The following is a 19034-nucleotide window of genomic DNA, read 5'->3' as shown; positions in this document are numbered from 1 at the left end:
CATTTGACATCCAATGAAGGTAATACATACTGCTTGTCAAAGCTGGACTCTGCTGTAGCCAACTCCGTGAGGCTCCACCTTCTCCTCACCAGAACTCTCACTGGACTGGTGGTACTGGGATTTCTGCTAACCTTTTTGAGACCTGGACTACTAAAATAAAATTGCAGTTCAGTGTTAAACTCAGGGTTTTTTCCCCTCAAATCAAATGTCCCTTCTAAGTCTCTCAATCATAAGATTTGGGTCTTGCTTCCAGGCATTTCCAAAGGTCTCTTTCTCTTAAAAATTCCACTTTTCTTTTACCCTATGGAAAAAGCAACTCTTTTCCTTCTGATTGGTGAGGTGAGTCCATCCCCTCATCTTCTAGGATCAAATATTTTCTTCAAATAACTATCTTTACCTGTTGCCACCACTTGATACTATTCATAGCAAGCAAACTCTCACCTACTCAGCTCACTATTTCCTTAGATGCTATAACTAGAAAAAAAAGTAGCTACACATTGTCATTTGTGTGACCTCTGAAGCAGGAGGAAGATAAGTTCACATGAGTAACTGAAACCAGGAAATCTGTATATCAAACAAGTCATATTATCTGGCTTTTCTATTCAAACTATCAACCATTTGAAGCAAGGCTGTTAGCAGCATTCAGAATTTAGGATTTTGAAAGAAACCATTCACTCAATCACACAAAAATCTTCACTCAGAAAAAGCAAATGTGCACTAGTTGTAAAAATCATCATTCTTTCTTTGCTGGATAATTTCCAGAGAGAAATGGCTAAGCCTGACAAATATTAACTATAAATGTTTTATGCCTGGGTAGTACAGATGGGTGGTTATAGGGATGAGCAGAATATGTTCTTCAGAGAATCTCTGGGAAATTTACTTGAATATTTATAGTTTTGTGTTCTCAGACCATGGCCTGGTTCATTGGCTCATTTTGCTGATAGTAAATAGACTGTCTTTCCTTCTCCTGACTAAACTAAATATAAATATCCAGTAGAAATATTCTGCTAAAGCATTCACAGGTCTTACAGATTACTTTGTGAATAATTATGTAAACATTGGAAAAACATATTTTGCTTTTACTACAGAGACTGAAGGATGACAAAGAAGGCATTAGGCTGCTGCCTGATCAGTCCTTGCAGAGTTTTACCCCAGGCTGTGCAGTTGGGGTAAACCTCTCTCTCTCAAGAGAAGCTACAAGAAGTACACTGCTTGCTGTGGTTGTGCAGAATCTACCACTATCAACTGGAACATCTGAAAAGTTATCTGGGGTAAAGGTTTTCAAAGGTCCTTCAAGGAAAGCATTCTTGGGTGAACAAGCAATCACCTTCAACCACCTGACTTGCCTTTCTGCTTGCTCATAAACAGTCTTCAGCTGAGTGGGAGGGGTAATGGCCAAGGATCATTTTGCTCATTTCACCTTGTCAACAACCAGTTCCATTTTGAGTAAATATCTTTACTGCTGTTGCTGCTGTGCTCAAATATGGGGTCCATAATCTGTGGTCCCAAGGCCTAGGCAAGCTGAGGACTGTATATGACAGAATCACCTCTTATTTCATTGATGATCTGCAGCTTTGTAAAATGCACTTTTCTTGGCTTCCTTCAGTGTTCCTGCCTTTACAAAAGGGGTCATTCAGATGACGAATGAAAAGCATTAAATTATTAATATTAATGTCCTGCCTAGTTATTTTAATGGATTCCAGAACAGTTGCTCATGACTCAGACAGCAGTGGTACTGGTATGACATCACCATTGAAGGTAATGCAGATTTGGAGTGTCATTTATTTAGCATTTGTTGATCAGGCACTTTAATATGTACTCCTCTTGCCTAGTGAGTAGGCTGTGTGAACTTATTTATTTATTGCTCAGAAATCATGTCTTTTGGCACTAGCCTTTGCATTGGTGAGCTGGCTCAAGGTACATGGTAATGCAATTTACCAATTGCTCAAATTGGGAATGCGTTGTCAGGAAAGGATGGGAACAGATTCCCTACAGAATTAATTAGATTCCATTTTTTTCTGAAGAGGAGAGTGAAATAAAAAGGAAGAAACAAAGTGCAAATTGTGCTCTGAAGTGGAGAGTGAGAAAGAATACACTGATCTCAAGACATCTTTGGCTGTTAATATAAGGCAACCATGACCAAAAAAATTGCCAAAACCCAATGCAAAACAAAATGCCATCCCAGAATGCAAGCAAAGGGGCATCTCAGTTACACAATCATTAATAAACTTCATCAAGATCTCAGCTGAAGTATCTTGTTCACCAAAAGAACATGAAGTGGGATAGGTGCAGAGATGACTCATGAGATGTCTGAAAAATTAAGTCAATCCAATGGGATAAGGCTATGGAAAGTATTTTACCCATTTGCAGGTGGTTAACCAGCAAGATAAGGACTGTTGTCTGCAGTGCCAGCAAGTAAACAGGGGAGTCACAGTAGTTATCTCAGTTCATCCACAACTCATAAATGAAAACAACTGGGCATAAATTGACTGAGTGGAAAGTAATGTAGGAAATTAGAGAAAAATAGTTACAGTCAGTTTGATATTCTATAGAATAGGTGCAGAAAAGCAGTTTGTTTTCAAGCTTGAGCATTTAATTAGTGATACAAAAAGTTATTTGCTCTGACAACAGAACACAGGGCTTGGAAGCGCAGTTCTTCTCTAATCATCCTACTTAATATTTGTTGAGTTTGTATTTGCAATACCTGAAAAGAACATCTGCAGAACATGAAGGAATTAAAGGAATTGCTCTAGTGCAGATTGTATGAATCAGGTAAGTGCTTAAATATGGCCAGGTTCCATACAACTGTACTGGAAGTCACCTGTATAATCCTGAAATTCTTCTTTGTTCCTTGTGGGTGCCCACTGGTTCTGCTGAGCAGGGTGACCCAGAGCTGGCTGGTTGCTGGTGGGCACTGCTGGTCCTTCCTCAGCTCCCTCCACCACCAGCCTGGCCTGACCCAAGGCTGCTGATCCCCAGGCAAGCACAGATGCCCTCCAGCAGCCATGAGGTGTCCAACTCTTTCAAGCTGAGAATTAATGTTGGGATTTGGTAATGTTGACATATGGTTGAGGGCAAAGAGTCCAAACTTCAGCTGGCAGGGTGTCTTGTGTTCATCTGGTTAGCAAAAATGGACAGAGTACTGAAAAGCTACATGATTTGAAGTGCTTAAAACAAGTGAAGACCACTTGCTTTCAAATGTGAGCAAATGGAAGAATTTAACCCATGCACCTTCTATTCTTTCATAAGCAATTTTCTTCAGCTAATTCTGGAATACCTATTCACACACATTTCAGAGTTACACTGGAATTCATATATAACCAGATACATTAATAGCTGAACACAGTCAAGAAACTTACCAAATCAACTGGTTAAGACCCAAAAAACATATGGCAACTGTTGGTGACAATTTTCCAGCAATTATTCAGCGTGCTGGTTTTATTCTACTGCCAGGACCCTAATGGAGATGAAATACAAAATACAGGTCCCATGGTAATCTATAAACCACTCAGCTAGTGAATGAAAAAACAGAGTGGAGTGCAAGTCAGTAAAAAATTAACAGTGAAATACATAAGGAAAACTTAGCACTAGAGGAGGTCAAGCATTTTGAGTGGAGAATCTGCATTAAGGGAGACTTGGAGAAAGATGACAGAAAATAATCACTGAAACAGAGAAAACTATTAAACCTGGAACAACTACAAAGCCTGGAAGTATATGTCTTTCTGTCTCTAGAGCTTCAAAGAAGTTATGTTTCTATTGTCTGTCATACAAAAGATGAAAAAAAAGTAATTTGCCTGTATTAGGGAGCAACAGGTATAAATCTTGTAATGCAATATGAGCTTGGAATGTATTGCTCCAGGATGTCAGTGAGGCCAAAAATCTAAATTGAAATAATAATTACATTTTCAGAAAGAACAAAGATACCCAGTATTGTAACAATTAATTTTAATATTACAAAAGCGTAGTGAAGGTTATGAAATGATTTTTCAGAATTTATCACAATCTTCAGCACTTCAGAGGAACTCCTCTATCAGATGAGGTTCTCAAATTTTTAAATTGTAAATCTTTTTTTTAAATACCTGATTCTAGTCAGCTGCAGAATAGACACAAAAAGCTACCCTCTTATATTGACAATTCCAACATTAAAATTTACAGAGACCAGGAGAAGGCATTGGGAAAAAATATTAGCAGAATATTATCTTCAGAAGACGAACATCAGTTTTAAAGCTTATCTTCTTGCTCTACTGAAGGTGAGAAAATCCTTAATATGTCCTCTGCACTCTGGTGAGGAATATTCCCAAACCTTTACTATGTTCCAGCCCTATGGATTAATGAGGATATGACACAGTTAGCTAAGAACATCTCCCTATTAACCTTACAGGTTAACCAGGACAGTTAATACATCAGCCTTGATGGCATTACTTGGTGATTGTAGGTCAGGCTTTTTGCCAGCATGGATACACTAAGTGCACTTAAGAAGAGCAACAAAAATAAGAGAAATGGCTCTCAGGCAGAAATGGATATAATTTGGAAGGACAAGTGGCTTTAACTAAAGTATCACTGCAAGAACTGACCCAAGGATTCTCTGGAAGACATGTATTTAAACTGTTCATTTCTTCTCTACAACTTCAAAAAGCTATAAATTAAGGTCTCAAGATGCAGGGTTGGTATGTTGCCTGGCCATAGGTATGTAGTGTCACCTGAGATTCCTTTGGAGATGACAGATTTAACACAGGATGTATGGGAGGAGGCAGGTACCCTTCCACAGGGGCACCTAGAGGCCAGGTGAGCTACTTTAGGGCATCTTATATGGCACCAGCCATGGGCTTGACTGAATCTGGCTCCCAGGACATGCAGCTCTACCAGTTTTAATGGAACAACATTAATTTATCATATCCGAGAGTGTAAATCAAAGTATTACTCAAAACTATAGAGCAGCATAATTAAAACTTTTCTGTTACTCAAATATTGTAACAAAAAAAAGTGAGAGAAGAGTGAACACCATTCTCATTGCTAATGCTTTCCAGGGATCAGACTTTTAAACTTTAGTCTGGTTCTGGAAGTATATGACATGTTGTTATTCAGCAATTAGGATATTCTGAAGTCTTACAGATGAAAGAAAAAAAAAAAAATTTTTTCTACGACCCTTGTGGAACCTGTAATAAAGAAAACTTGCATGAATTTCTTGCTATGTAATTATAAAATGCTGATTAAAATGAAACAATACTCTCACACTTATTTTTTTCAAAATAAAGGGTAATTAGTCAAACCTGTTATGTCAAAAGATTTCTTTTTATGTATTTTATATTAATCTTCATATCTAACTGAATTCTTGACCAGAATTATTATCTGATCATGGAAGACACAGCAGTGTAGACTTGCACAAATATACATCTTAAAGTTCAGAGCCTTTAAACTAGGAAAATATAAGTCTGGAAAGTATGTCTGGAAAAGAAATGTCATAGTTTTCTACTGACAGGATTTTTCACGTTCTTTTTCTCCAGTGACAAGAACTGAAATCATATTGTTTCAAACTCAGACAAGTGTGAAATGTTACTGAACTCTTATACAGGGCTGAAAAATTTAATGTACAACACCTCTCCCCGTATCATTCTTGGTGGTTTGTAGCATAGTACTCATATTCCCATCTCCTCATTATGAAAAATATTTTCTTCCTGTTGGTGCAGCACAAACAATGAATTGAATGTCCAGGGAAAATAGTAAAGCAACCCTACAAAGCACTGTGGCATCAGAAAGTAACAAGAGGAAGAAAAAAAGTGGGAAATATGTTCATTGCTGCTTCACAAGTGCATGTGGTTAATTGTAACAGAGGAAGCAAAGTTTTTTTTACAGAAATGAAGACTATTTTTAGAAAGAAAACTTACAGTTCCAAGACGAGGAATTCCAATGGTCTTTGAGATTTAGTTTTAGTCATTTAATAGAAGCTACATCAGTTCCATGATTCCTATCAAGTGTCAAGAACATACAGGCAATTGGTGTATAAGGATCAATTGATAGATAGATGAATGGATAAACAGATAAACAGATATTTTGTGTGTGTGTGTGTGCACATTGACAATACTGAAGCAATCAGAGGGCTCCTGATGACAAAATTGAATAAAAGCCCATATAAGATACTAGTAACAGATGTTACCTCCTGTGACAATCCTGGCATTTTACCATTTTCCCCACTTAACATTTAATCCTGCAAAAGCAGAATGCAAAGCTCTACAAATTCTAAACATAAACACATCCAAGAAGCAGAAGCAGCTGAGAAGGGAGAACCTATCAATGAGTAAACTTTGAGCAGAAAAGCAGACTTCTACCTGTTTTCAACCTTTCGACATGCTTATCTGGACATGGACTTTTTCCCCTCCCTGCTTTCTTCTCTCCCCCTTCCTCCCCACCCAGGAACTTGAAGAGCCTTGATGACTCCTAGGAAGCTGCTCTCCCATCTTCAAACAAGCCAGCTGCACAACAGGGAAATGAAAAAGGCCCAATTAACTCAGCTGCATAGGAAGCATAACAAAGCAGCTTTAGCAGAGCACAGTGTGGCTCCTGCAGATCTCTGTTGTCACTCCTCTCAGGCAAGGGTGGGCTTGATTGATTTAATCAGCCAGGATATAACTACACTGCTGTCCTGAGGGCAGGGTGGGAGGATGTCAGCCACCAGGATGCTGGTTCTATACTAAGCAATGTAAATAACTTCCCTCTCTTACTTCTGTCAGTCCTAATAGAACCAGTCAAAATATGAAACTTTGGGTTTTTCCCTTGTTATTTCCCCACCATTAATTTTTGCCAAGATGTGAAGATACAGCCTGGGGGGTGGCAAGGGGTGATAAGCACTAATGGACTCTGCACCCAGCACTGAGCCTCTATCTGCTTTGCAGAGCAATGCTGTAGGAGCTCAAAGCTTGCTGAAAAGCTTCAGCTTAGCTCTGAAGCATCTGACACTTACCAGCAGCACACTTAATAGCACACCTTTGAGAGAACTGAATATCCTAATTATAAATGAATCCACAATTTCTGAAGCATCAGGAGAAACTTTGAGAGAGGCTGTTATTCTTTTTAAGATAGTTGGACTTACCAACCATTATGTCATTACCAAAAAGCTAGATAGCCCCACAACCAATTTACTACTACATGCTAGAAGAATAAATCTCACTTGTATACAATAAAGCTATATAATATTTTCTTTGCCAAACAACCACATGTTAACAAGACTTAAATATTAGTCACTTAAATACTTGTAACTGAAAGTATGACTGGAACGACAGGCAGCTGGGAATGATTTAACAATACCCAAGAAGCAATCTTCGCTTGCCAAACACAGGCAACAGGCCTGGGATTAAGGACTCAAGGTTTCCAGCCCCACCTTTGCAATGGCCTCTGTGCCTCAACTCAAGTCCCGTGTTGACTCATTTGCTTCAATTGCTTGAAATGGGTAAATTCTACCCCCATCTTCACAGAGTTTTAAGGAACTTTAGATACCCCTTTCTGCAGCAGTGTTTTGCAGTCCTGGCACATGACCTTTATGTGTATGTGTAACATACATGTTCAGGAGAGAAAAGATGGGAAAACCAGCTCAGCCCCTTGAAAAGCAAAACTGAACTGAACCTCCTTGTTTCATCACATCTGGGTAGTAAAAGTGTTGACTCCTCCTCCTCCCACTCAGCACAATGATGTACCACAGCTGTTCTTTAGTCAATGCAGCTTTAGATTACCCCCTCTGGTAGGTAAAGTTATTACTTTTATCTTCCCACTTATCAATCAAATTTCTAAACTTTAAACAGCCTGTCATTTCTAGTTGAGTAACAAAATAAACATCAGAATTCTACTAAGGTAATTAAACAAACATTGCACAATATCACCATCTGAGGTTGTCAGCCTACCAGGTTCCTCATATTGTCCTAACTAACTTAACTGGAACTTGAAGCAATTAGGTAATAGACCACCAGTGGCTCCTGAGCTGTAGATAGGAATAAGCAGAAAGGAAGTACGAAATCCTGAAATACTGAAAAAAAGATGGATGCTGACTGTGGATGCTGTGGGTCCATGCCAGTGATAGTTTGAAGAGGCTGGTAGGGGGTACCCCCACAGGCAGGGATCAGGTGCTATTGCTCATGAGTCTTCCTGTGATTCTGCTAAGGGTTACATTTTGGGCTCTGTTTTCTGGTTTAAAATATTGCCCAGAAAAAAGGGAGAGCAATATCCATTTGTCTTTTGACCTGCCTATGCTCTACCCTTATGCAGGCAAAAATGCTGATCCTTGAACTAAAAAGAAATCAAGTTATATGTTATTGCATCTTTTGAAGCAAAATGTTTAAGAAGATTTTTGAGGAAACTAGCTCAAATGTTTTCTATCAACCAGAGCTAGGCTGTCATAAGGCCCTTAGAAACAGCTGAAGTACAAAACTGATGAGATTGTGGAAAAGGCAGAATGAAAGACCAAGAATATTTTCATAAGTGAAAGGACAGTATAAAAGGATGCTTAATCATCAGAGGAAGTGAAGGAATAGAGGAAGATTTTCTCCTAACAAGAACTGAGGTCATACAGGATAAGATGATGGAAATACTGAACAAAAGGAAGTGCTTTACACACCTGAGAGCCAGATACTACCTAAGGCTGAATTTAAAGTGGAGAGACAAAAAAAGGAAAAAGAGAAAGAAAAAGAACAAGGAAAATGAGAAAGGGAAGAAGGGAAGATAAGGGAAGATAAGGGAAGATAAGGGAAGACAAGGGAAGACAAGACAAGACAAGACAAGACAAGACAAGGGAAGGGAAGGGAAGGGAAGGGAAGGGAAGGGAAGGGAAGGGAAGGGAAGGGGACTATACTATCCAGCATACTTAAATGGACAGATTGGACAGATGGCAAAAACTTACTAGAATGAACTAGAACAAAACCCAAATACAATCCTTAATGAAATGTGGCTATTGAGAACCTTTAAATTTTGGGGTTTTATTTCTTGTTCTTTGCCTACTCCTACATTCTGTTTTTCAGTTTTGCTGAGTCTCACTTTGCATGGAATAGGGAGTGAGGAATTTGCCATTAATTCTTATTTAATGTCTTATGGTCTTATTGAAACAGGCTTTCTCTACATCACCCAGCCTAAATATCCCTCTTTCTTACATCTGCCCTTGCCAACAGAACAGGCCAAAACAGAATGATTTTTCTTTTCTCCATTTCCCTATGTTGAAATTTTGAAAGTATTCAGACAGTTCCTTATATTACTCATCTGTGAATCCTTGCAATTTATTTCCTGAAAATTTTACAAGTAATTGGGTCTCCGTACAGAGTTATCTACCTGTGATTTTTAAAATTTTAAATTAACCATGTCCATTACAACTGCATTGCTCTCTCCAGGTCTCCCCTAAATTTGCTTGCTAAAGAAATGTCTGGAAGTAGCATTACAGGAGCAAGTGAGTGTTACTTGGAATAGAACCTCACTTTTCTAGGTCCTATCCAGCTTCCTGAGCACTTCTCAGTACAAAAGACATGTTCAAGCCTATCTCTCAGGTGTGCATCTCCACTGCCCCTCCATTGAACCTCTGGCTGATGCTCTTCATCTCCTACATAATAGAAATATAGACCAGAATAGACTGTTGAGATAATTTTAACACAGTTTTAGATAAAGCCTTTTAAGCAGGCTTCATGCCAAAGTGGTGACTGTTTTACATTTTCTACAGCAACTCCCAGCATGATGTTTCTTCCCCCAAAAAATTGGCCCCAGTGAGTTCCAAGTCTCTTCTTCCAAGTCCTAATCTCTGAGGAAGACAGATGTTCCTCTTCCTCCCCTGCTGGTGTCAGCTCCTCACAGTAGGAGTTCCCCCCACAATCCCAGGTGTACCTTGGGTGTAACCATGCAGATCTCTCCCCAGTACATCCAAATCAAGCTTATTATCTTCATCCATCCTCCTGGGCTCCCCAAGTGCCCTCCTGCTGACACCAGTGTCCCCCCAGCCAGAGCTCACTCCATGCTGCCCTTTCTGGAAGGTCCTTGCTGCCTTCTGTCCAACTGGGAATGCCTCTTAATTCACATCTTTTATTCAATCCAGATAAACATTGCCCATGTGTGTTTACTCTCGTTCACAGCCTCGAAGACTTCCAACATGTACCACATGTTCCTGAAACATGGCTGGCTCACTCTGAATTAGCACACAAAAGACACATTGCAAAGCCATCCAGCTGCTTTTCAAAGAAAAGGAATATTTCCACTGAGTTTTAGAAGAGCTGAACTGAGGCCTTGTGACCTTGCTACAGCAAAGTATTTACATATCTGCCAAGCTCTAAGTATGTGAAGAAGAACCATGAATTCAATAGGCTTCTCAGATGCTTAAGCACTTCAGTCAAGGACGTAATGGGTTTTTGAGGTTCCTGTAATAGTGTCCCTGTTGTACAAAATAAAATCCATGTGAAAATTCCTACTGCTCCTATAAAAAAAGCAATAGGCCTTTATATTATGTATACATGCATATAAATAAGAAACCTGTTTATGTACACATGTACATACTGTACATTTCCTGTACTCAGCGCTGGTGAGGCCACACCTCGAGTCCTGTGTCCGGTTCTGGGCCCCTCAGTTCAGGAAGGAGATTGAGGTGCTGGAGCAGGTCCAAAGGAGGGCAACCAGGCTGGTGAAGGGACTCGAGCACAGATCCTATGAGGAGAGGCTGAGGGAGCTGGGGCTGTTCAGCCTGGAGAAGAGGAGGCTCAGGGGAGACCTCATCACTCTCTACAACTCCCTGAAAGGAGGTTGTAGTCGGGGGGGGTTGGTCTCTTTCCCAGGCAACTCTCAGCAAGACAAGAGGGCACGGTCTCAAGTTGTGCCAGGGGAGGTTTAGATTGGATATTAGAAAGAATTTCTTTACAGAGAGGGTGATAAGGCATTGAAATGGGCTGCCCAGGCAAGTAGTGGATTCTCCATCCCTGGAGATATTTAAAAAGAGACTGGATGTAGCACTCAGAGCCATGGTCTGGTAACTGCAGCAGTAGTGGATCAAGGGTTGGACCTGATGATCTCTGAGGTCCATTCCAACCCAGCCAATTCTATGATTCTATGATACATATATTAACAACTCTTCTGCTATTTGTATTCCTGGAAGTAAAGCTTTTATCTCATTTATATGATTAACTGTGAAATCCAGCATTTAAGTCCACATTCTTTGCACTAGAAAAATTCTCCTTTAAAATGTCCTCATACCTGTGATGATGGATGCTCTCCAAGATGACAATAGACACCACAAGAGACAAATAAAAATCCTGAAGAACCTGAGAGGTAGAAATATTAGCCTTGGAAAGATAAAATAAGAAATAAAGACAGTTGGGGAACATACTGAAAGATTTACCTCCAAGACCATCAAAAGGAAGAGTAATTTCCTTTCCTGCTTTAGGGCAATGTTTATTTAGATTAAAATGTAAAAGGTGCAGTGAATATAAACATCCTCTTTGTTGGCTATAGAACCTTCAAACAGACCTGCATCTTATAATGGCATTTAGGGGAAGTTAAGTTCTTCCTCTTTCCCTTCCTTTCTTTATTTCTCTGTATTTAATTTCTTTTATTTTTTTAAACTATAATTTGCTGGCTTTAGCCAAAAAGTTCCCTACTGAAATTAGGTGAATTCATGCATATATAGGCTGAGAAGCTGCAATCACATGTGACTCAGAAAGGGTCAGTGCAGCATTTCAGCTGCAAAGACTCCAAAACTGAAATGAGAACAATGAGAATCTACCTTGGGGTAAGGGCTGGTGGATTAACATCAAAAGAAAGACTGAAATGCTATGTCCTCAATTCTTCTGACTCTGATGAAGAAGACTGAATTGCTGCATTGCCTCACTGAAGAACAGATTCCTCCAGATTTACTGAAAGTCATTTACAGCAGTAGAGAAGCAGATGGTTAGGTAGATAAAATTTTCTATTTTACTGGCAAGTTGTTTCTGCTCTATTTTTATTTGATTCTCCACGGTCCATGTATAAAATAAAATCAGCAACATCTGTGAACATCACTGTCCTTCCTCTCCTCTCCTCTGAATATTCTTCCAGAAATTCATTGCTTTTAAGCCTCATATCAGGCTATCTCAAAATTTCTAGCCCAACAGGAAATAGTATCTGGATTACGAACACTTTTTGTTTGGGGTTTTTTTACAGCAGCAGGCAGAGGAGCATACACTCAAATTCAGGGCTATTAAAAGGATAATGACAGCGGCTTTGAAAGGCTTCTTTGGAGTCTTCTCTCGAAGTACAGAACACCTGGGAAAGCAGTCAGCCAGCACAGACAGGCTCTGGAAACTGAAAATCAGCAGAGAAGAACTCCAATTTATCCTGCCAGAGACTCTGTTAAACCCCCCCAGGATGTTACTTCCCAAGCAAGTGGTCTGTGGTTAATGCCAATGTCATGATGAGCACAGGTGACTGGGGACCCGAGAGACTTTCATCAGTGGCAAAGTCACTTCTGTACCCTCAGTGGATGTAAAGGGAATCACTACAATAACCCAAGAGCTAGCCCAAGTATTTGATCTCTGTGGTGTCATTTCTCATCAGGGACTAAAGAAGCAGAAGTATATTTGCAGAAGGCAGCTGGCAGGAGATGGTAGGGGGAGACTCCTGTGGCTGGTGAGGTCTTGTGGTATGGCTTGATGGGAATGTTAAATGACAACACTCTACTTGCAGCTCTGCTGGGACTATGAAATATGGGAGGCAGAATGCTGGATTATGATTCCTTAAGAGACCATTATATTTTTTTCTGTTTTATCCATCTAAGGTCTCTGAAATGAGATAGCTGTGATCAGATTTTTTTCATGCCCTGGCTCTGATAAGAGGATATATTTGATGGTGACAAACCTTGGGGATGCAGGAGTGAATAGGATAGAAGATGGTAAATTTGTTGCAGTTTCTCTCATACTGACCACTGGAAGGAATGCCTATGATGTAATGTTACCTCAAACTTCTTCAGGTGCTGTCTAAGACAGAGCTGCTTGGATCAGAGCCAGAAAGTAAATTAACAGCTCTCTGTGTACAGTGACTTGGGGTCTAGTTCTTGAGCTCATTCCTTGGTTCTTTCTGGACATACTAGCTATTTTCCCTCTCTCCACTGAAGTAAAAAGCTGTTTTCCTTAGTACTACCAGTTCCTCTACCTGTACATAGCAAGTGTTTATAGATCAACCTTCACTTATGGAACAGATGTGGTTACAGACTGGATGTACAGTCTGCATTCTGGATGAGGTAAAAATTTATAATTTTACTGGCCCCATTTCTTCCCAATATTTATTAATCCTTCCATGAGAGATCACAGGGAGCTCCATTTTTACACATAAACTCTTTCCTGTGTCACTACATTCTCAATTTTCACTTAGGTGCAGGAGCATCAACAGCCAGAAATCAAGCCCATCCTGCACACCCACCTCAGAACCTGAACATGAACCTAAACACTCAAAAAAGTCATATGCAGTTCAATTTGGGTGCAAACTTGACAGGTAGTTGGAACTGTGCAAGCTTCCCAGGCTTATGTCTGAACCTCATGTAGCTGCTCTACATCAGACACAAGAATCCATGAGACATGAAGAGCAGAGTTATCACTGTGCTCTCCACAGTTCAATTATATCTGATGTGAGACTGATGAAGTAGCTCCCCCACAACTTCAGACCTCATCTTCCAGCTGAAAAGCAGCATCTGTGAAGCCTGCAGTAGCCAAGCTTTCTGATGTCACCATAACAAAGGTAGGGACATTTCAAGCATTTGTCTTGTCTTGAATCATTCAGGGATTCAGTGCTCTGTGTGTAATCCCAGTTTTCAGTGGGTTTTTCAAAACCCATCAGTTACTATTTGTCCCTTCAAAAGGCTTTGAGCTTTGTGTGTTAGCCATCTCATACGCTCTAAAAAATGTTGAATTCTTGGTTACACTAATCTAATTTGGTTAAATGGTTCTCACCAATGCTCATTTCTTACTGTCTGTACAATTTCTGTTTATCTAATGATTTTCAGCATATGTTTCTAAGAGGCTCAGGGCTTGTTCAGTCAGGATCCATAAAACATGAAAAAGGAAAAGCTACTCTGTTTCCAGCAAATTTAAAGAAGTTGTGCAGAGATACACTAGGGATTTCTAGTGGTTAGCAAATGAAAGTTGAAAATTATTTTCCATGTCAAAATCATTCATTTCACTTGATAATTATCATGGGCTGATGCTATATTTATCTATGTTCAGTACCATGTTAATTCTTAATTTTTCAGGTTTGCTTTTTTCTTTTATATCTTTCTGCCATCAACCTGAAACAAGAAAAGATATTACAACTCTAAAATGTCCTTTTTTTGTTCGCAAGTTTGGAAAACAGATCAGAATCCCTAATCCATAGACTTATTTTTTCAAAACAAAAGATTATCAGAGAATGTCAAGGTTGTTTTTCATGCCCCTCTTCTTTCTTTCTTGCATATTCCCTCCCACACCCTCCTCCTGGCAAGTCAACAAGCTCTGAGAGCAGTCAGTCCCCACTTCCGTGACTCAATCACAGAGCCTTAAGGCCTCAAGCTTGGCAGGTGTCCAGGATGAAGAAATTTTAACAAATCTCCCACAAAGAGTACTCTAATCATAGCAAGCACTGAAGCCTTGAACACAATACTTCCTCCGTATATGATTCCCAATTTGCTTAATGGACTCCTCTAAAACTTTGCAGTAAGATATTATTACAAATGTTCTTTTAAAATCCCAAGTTCTCCCCCAGCACATAAACAGCATGTACAGCACATGAAAAAAATATAATTTACTATTGGCTTCTGGCTTCTGCTGAGAAGGCTTCTTCCAAGTTATTATTTATTGGAAAGTAAAAGAGAAATACCATGTTGAAATTATCTTTCAGATATGCCTAATATTGTAATTCCCACTGCAACAACAGAGGCACATACTTGCATAAAACACAGTTGTTTATCTCTTTTTGGGTGACCTCATCGAAGGTTATTTGGAAGGAGATGGAAATGCAGACTGATTTATTGGTATCTGAAGTCTGTGAATTTCATACAGAAATTCAAATAATGCATTTTGTAACTACAGCTAAAGAGCCTCCAGTCTCTAAACTGTGAGTAATTTCCACAAATACATGGTCATTTGTCCATCTATCATGCACTCAACCCTCCTGGTTTGGTTTTTTTTTTACAGTGTCAGCTGGCACCAGTTCCTGACTGCTACATTCAGAGCAAGGATATTAACAAATAAATGTAATTAAAAAAGCCCTAAAAGGTGTGAACGACACCCAGCTAAATCCAATTATTGTACTGCATGTATATTTATATGTAGGCTATGGTAGAAATGTAGAAAAGACTGAATATTGCTCATCTGAGGCCTATAAATTCATCCCTAGGAATAATTACACTGTAGTTACCCAAGGAAAGATATATGATAAAAGCTATTCTCCTTATTCATTTCCTTAGTTATGCCAGCCACTTTACAGACAAAATATATGTAAGAGTAGAGCTACAATAAACATAAAGTTCAGAGGACTATGTAACAGATAAAAGTTATCTATTTTTCCTAAAGGTTTTTCTGCCTACAGTACGGCAGCTCATACATTTCTCTCTGATCGTTTTGAGCATTATTAATTTTTTGAACATTGCTATTTAGCTGAAATATATCATACACTAGAAGAAAGAGCTGTGTACAAGCATTCTGTTACAGACTGTGGTTAGTCCTCTGGAAAAGGCAAGCTATTGAAGGCAGGAGTCGGAAGAAATACAAAGGTCCAAGAAGAAAGCAATGCTTTACACACTCCATAATTTATGCAGTGTACTGACACACTACAAATTACTGCAAATGAGCACAGTCCTCTCTCTCATAAGGCTGCATGCTAATCACAAAGCACATAACAACCCAACTTTTTTTTTTTTTTTAAGTAAGGGCTAGATCTGGATACTGGAGAGGGATGAGGGAACTTAAAACCTTTCAGTAAGGAGGACTAAATGCCTCCTCATCTAAATCATATGAAGAAGGGAGCACCTGCTATGTCATCCAGTATTAATGGAGAGAGAAAAATCTACACCTCAGTTACTTATCTGCCATAAAATGTCATAGTTGCATTCATTTCAGCTGCTTACTTGTATTAACAGAAGGTCTTTCCACACTCCCCAGCTCAGACAAACTCATACACTTCAGCAATCCCTTCCTATGCCTCACATACTGAAGTCCCAGGGTGAAGGTGAGCTACTGCAACTTACCTTTGAGCTGGCTAAGATTTAAACTAAGGGCAGTACAGCTCTTTATCTTACATTGCTCTTTGAATTTCTACAACATGCCTATTTAAAATATCTTCTTCTCTTGTACCAATTTTCTACGTCAGTGGACAAAAATGCATTTTGAAATTTTTACCTTTTTAAGCATGGAAAATGTAGCCTCTAGAGCACTTCATGTAGACATCTCACAGAAATCTGGCACAGTCATTAAACAAAGGATACAATGCACAATTCAGTAAATGTGGGAAGAAAAAAAGTTTTGGTGAGTCCTGAGTCATCAGTCACAAATTAATGAATGCAATGTCCAAAACCCACCATTTCCAAATTCAAAACTGATGAGAAAATCCTTCCATTAAATGGTTCTGACTGGTTGCCAGTGGCCAGTTCCCACATCCTAGACAACAGACATAACTTCAAGATACAAATAACCTTCTTGGTAGAATTGGCATACGTGCTCCCGGTGGGGGAACAAAATTTTACCATGATCACTGAGGAATGAATTCTTTCTATTCCTTTAAAAATGAATTATCTTCTAGTTCAAAAACAAAATCACTGTGTTTTAAAACATGTCCTACAGCTTAAATCTAAGTAATTTTTGATAAACACATGCTCTTGGAAAGCAATTGATGGGAGAGATGAAGGAACAATTAAAAGAGATAAGGAAAATTAGGCCCCTTGGTTATACTAATAAAAGAATGATAGTGATCATCTCCTTCACCCAGTCTTAATAGCAGTCTTTCATAAATTTTCCATTAAAATCAAATGAAACATTGAACATTTCCATTTTAATGATTTTCTTTTTTAGCTGAATTTCTCTCAGCCCAATGTTAGGATAAAGCATTTGATAAAGCATTTAGTGAGTTTCTTTTAGAAGTTAATTCAATAGTGCCTGCTATTTTATAGCTACTGTCTCATTTTCATTTAACCACTGAGATATTATGATCTTATGTTTCAAAAGCCATAAAGGTTATTTGCTAAACTGTAATAATACTCGTGGCCACGAGCATTACTTTCAGTTTATAAGTCAATACTTTCTACATTGCAATATCCTGACATTAAGTAGGCAGCTATTAATTTGCAAAACATGATAATCTTTTTATTAAGAATCTTTTGCTGGTTTATGTCCCCCTTTCAAAGGGACGTAATTTATGAGCATCAAAGCGTGGTCTATTTAAAGCATTTAAAATATATTTCAAAATTGGTCAGATCATTGTTGAGTTACATTCCTTCTGGAAATAGTTTAATAAGACTATGTCAAAAAAAGGGTTGAAAGGTTGAAAATCAACCAGCCAAATAGAACCCCACCCACACCTCACTTCTTGGTTTAAGACACTTTGTGGAAGTTACATTCAGAAATGTTGCAAGACCAACTTTTCTCTTAAGCAGTTTCTTCCAACAGCATCAATGGGAATAGGGAATTAGGTTTGGTTTTGTGCCCTAGATACATCATAGATTTTGAGATATTTTTCTTTAACAAATAAGTTAACAGAGCACATACAGGAATATTAGATTTTTCATTGTAATTTTTTTTCTGTTAGCCATCTGCATGGTCCCCTCCATGTAGTACTAGAGTGCCTGTCAGCCAAATACAGCTTCTGCAAATAAATCTCATCTCAGTTGCGTGAGGTGGATCTTGCTCTCATTTCACAGCATCTCACTTTTGGGAGCCTGGATCCTGTCAATGGAAAGATTCATAGACTCGTTTAGGGTTGTAGTAACTTCTGGAGGTCATATGGTCACACCTACAGACTACCAAGGTCCTGCTACATCCTTGCTTTGACCTACAGCTTTTTAGGCACTGCCCCCAGTTTGGTACCATCTGTGAATTTTCAGAGCTTGAAGTCCCATTGCCCAGGTAACTGATGAGGAATATTAAACCGCGTCAGCCTCAGGGTAAACCCTTCAGGAAAGTCACTAGTGTCCAACAAGCAGCTGGATTTCAAACCACTAATTATAACCTTTTGGGTGCAGCACTCCAGGTACATTTCACCTACCTTGAAGCCTTTCTCTCCCTGGCTGAACTGCAGGAACACTATGGTGACTGTTAACTGTGTTGCTAAACATGCAAATCTTATGTGAAAGTTTACTCCACAATCTCCCAGAGATTCAGGTGAACCTTGTCTTGTAGTTCCTAAAGGTTTTCCTTTTTCCCTTTTTTTTTTTTTTTTTTTTTTTTTTTTTGTTTTTTTTTGGTTTTTGTTTGTTTGTTTTGTTGGAAGATAAGCGTGATACTTAACTTTTTTTATTCCTCCCAACTGCTATGACTTTTTAAAGGGCATGGTTACCTCCCTCAGTCTAGTTCCTTTATTAGGTCTTGAATTTGACCATTACTGTAAAAATTACTTCTTTCCCATAAACTTTGCACAGAGGTACTGGAAGCCTGAAAGTGGACCTTGCCAGGAAAGAGCAAGGGAAAGAAAACACTGAGTACATAGGCATTTTTCAAGCCCTTTTTCCTTAGATTGTCTTCTTGTTCAATAAGGACACCAGATTTTGTCACTCTTTCTTTTTACTGCCAACACACCTGTAGAAGCACTCTTTGTTTCCTGTTACATCTCTCCATCTTCATTGCCAGCTGAGCCTTAGCTTGTGTCCCATGCCCACACATATGGCTGATGTTTCCATACTGTTCCTTTGTTAGCTCATCCCCTGTACACTCCCTTTTTGGTTTTGATCGCAGCCAAGAGTTTCCCAGTCATTCAGCCTGGTCTCCTGTTATTCCTGCCCATTTTCTCACAGATTGGGATGGGTCATTCTTGTTCTTTGAGGAGATTGTCCTTGATGAAGAACAGATTTTCCTCCCCTCAAAAGGATGAGCTCC

Source organism: Heliangelus exortis, chromosome 3 (genome assembly GCF_036169615.1).
Source record: "Heliangelus exortis chromosome 3, bHelExo1.hap1, whole genome shotgun sequence".
NCBI lineage: Eukaryota > Metazoa > Chordata > Aves > Apodiformes > Trochilidae > Heliangelus > Heliangelus exortis.
This window is presented reverse-complemented; position numbering follows the sequence as displayed.